This window comes from Branchiostoma belcheri, unplaced genomic scaffold (genome assembly GCF_001625305.1).
Source record: "Branchiostoma belcheri isolate BF01 breed outbred unplaced genomic scaffold, Haploidv18h27 scaffold26, whole genome shotgun sequence".
Taxonomy (NCBI): domain Eukaryota; kingdom Metazoa; phylum Chordata; class Leptocardii; order Amphioxiformes; family Branchiostomatidae; genus Branchiostoma; species Branchiostoma belcheri.
The window spans coordinates 566,940-569,417 of record NW_017803865.1 but is presented as its reverse complement, the minus strand read 5'-3'; the positions used below and the strand labels follow the sequence as shown (position 1 = coordinate 569,417).

At 43.1% G+C, this 2,478-nt stretch overlaps 1 protein-coding gene across 4 annotated transcripts in view; it reads left to right on the top strand.

Annotated features, from left to right (window-relative positions):
• Positions 1-2,478, top strand: part of LOC109471854 (spatacsin-like) — a 31,195-nt gene that overhangs the window by 9,492 nt on the left and 19,225 nt on the right. The window lies entirely within an intron of this gene.

Genomic DNA, 2,478 nt, shown 5'->3' with positions numbered 1-2,478 from the left:
GAAGGGATCGCTGTCAATTAATTTCAAAAGCAGTTGTCGCACCGCAGGCGTGCAAACACCAACACAAGCATTTCTTTCATTGGGGAACTTTCTTGTAGATTATATTATATTTCAATCCATCTTATGATCAGTTGGGGTTGTTGTAAAATGATAATGAATATATAGGTTATTGTAGCATGATTCGATATTCCTCTGCAACAATAATTTTCAAATTTGCTTGACCGGCAACGTACACATATTTGTTCCAACTCGCCGCAGAGGTGAGATTGGCAGGAAACGCGATGCATTCTGGGGCGTTCCTTCAGCGGACAATGACCCCTTGTTTTAAAATGCGTGCGTCACCCCATACAGGCTCGGCGTCTTTTAGACAAATTATCAAAGGAGATTTAAATTCTTCAACATATAAATTTGGATAGACTTTAAGATCCTTCTAAATTTTGCGATCAATCTGAACAAGCAAAACAAACCGGAAGTTTACTGGAACGCAGCCTGTGAATTTCATGTTTACAAAAAAATCAGAAGACATACACAAGAAAAACTGTTCTTGGTAGAAGAACTTCCTTGATGCCTGCGGTAAGCCCCTGAGCGCTATCAATGGGTTCTTCGGGCCAGGGCAGCCCAACTTACCGGCAACATGTGGACCGTAGGTTGATCGGCGCGGTCAGCATCGCCCAGTCAGCTTTACCAGTACTTTTTCGTAGTTTAGACGGGCCAGTCATTACTTAACGTTATAATTTCACGGGCGTCAGGCGTCATTCCTACCGGAAGATTCCACTCTACTCTAGACGTACTCTTTAGTAAATCTGTCCCCGAGTCTACCTCGGTATTTTCGGTGATTTATGACAAGTTTCTCAACGAATAGTCCTCCTGGGTCCAGTATAGGGAAAGAAGGCAGTTAACTTACCGGTACTGATTAAATTAATAGTAAGACAGCCTTACCAAACTGCCAGTTTCAACCAAACTTTGCGGGTATATTTGTATTTGGTCTGAAAAAAATCCCAGCGCAAACCTTGTCATGTATAGAATAACGTCGGGCTCCGGCCGCGATATTTTGCGCCGCGGTTTTTGACTGAATCCTCTTTTTATATTAATACATATGAACAGTATGTACAAATAATTTCTCTCTACCTTGATTTCTATGAAAATACTTACCACAAAGTCGCCAAGCCGATACCACAATGGATGACGGGATACCGTCACAACATCACCGTCGCCATCTTGTTATTTTGGTAGAGAGGGAAGTTATGGCGATTGTCGTAAATCCCCGTGTAGATGTTAGCATTAGAGGGCCACCTTATTCTAGCACGCAATAACATATAGCGTTACACTTTAATCATCGTTATTGAACATTCTTGCCCAGATGGGCTAAGTTATAGCCCGGTATATAACCGCCGGTAAAGAATACTTTGCTCCGATATTTGCTTCGAGATGTTGACCAACTCACTCACTCACACACACATGCTTTTCGGCGACCCTACTTATTCATAACTTCGTCATTTAGATGGCCCCACCATCACACTCTCGTCAACGTTGTAATTTTACTGTACACACCTCAATATCATTCAGAAATATTTGAAATACATTGTAAATATGTTGCCGACTCTACGTGGATATTATCGGCGATTCAGTGTTTCTCAACGAAAACTCCTCTCGGTCCTGTTGAAGACTCTGTGAGTGGAGGAAAGAAAGCAACAAGTTAACTTTCTGACTAATACTTAGACTAAATCAAACGTTGGCATTTGGTCTAACTATAAAATCCCCAGTGTAAATATATGATGTTTAAAATTCACGTCATCAGGCCACACCACATTTCGGCAGGCTCATTTCGGAGCATTTCCCGTATGTGCAGCTCGTACGTGCGATCGCATCTCGGCGATCTGCGAGTTCCCGCCTTCAAGCGGAGAAATTCGCACACACATGATGGCCTGCCCCTCATTTCGGCGATCTGCGCGTTGCTGCTCTCAGGTGGCCAAAATCGCACACACGGCCGATCTGCGCGTTACCGCTCTCCGGTGGCCAAAATTGACATGCGATATGGTGAAACGCGACGTTCGAGTTTCTCCAAATCGCATACTAAAGCCTACCTGTGCCACAGGTTGAAGGAGCCATCAGTGGTTGTTCAGAGTGATGACCATCTCCACCCACACCTCCTCCTGACAGACATCACCCTGTCAGCTGTAGCCTGGGCTGCCCCACAGGAGGAGCTGGTCAACCAGGTCAGGAAATATTGTTTTGTAAGACTACACCAAGTCAATCTCTTGGTTCAAAATTGGCACTTTATTTCTTTCTGACTTTTTACTTTTACCATTTAGGTTTAAATCAGGTTCACAATACATGTACAAATATTTTGGCACCAACAGCTGTTACCATTTTTTTTCATTTTACCAATGCATTGAAAGTTGTTAACAATCAACAGTCCAACAAAGATGAACTTTCCTGCTAACTCTTCCTTAATGTTGTCCTCCAACAGCTGATGCT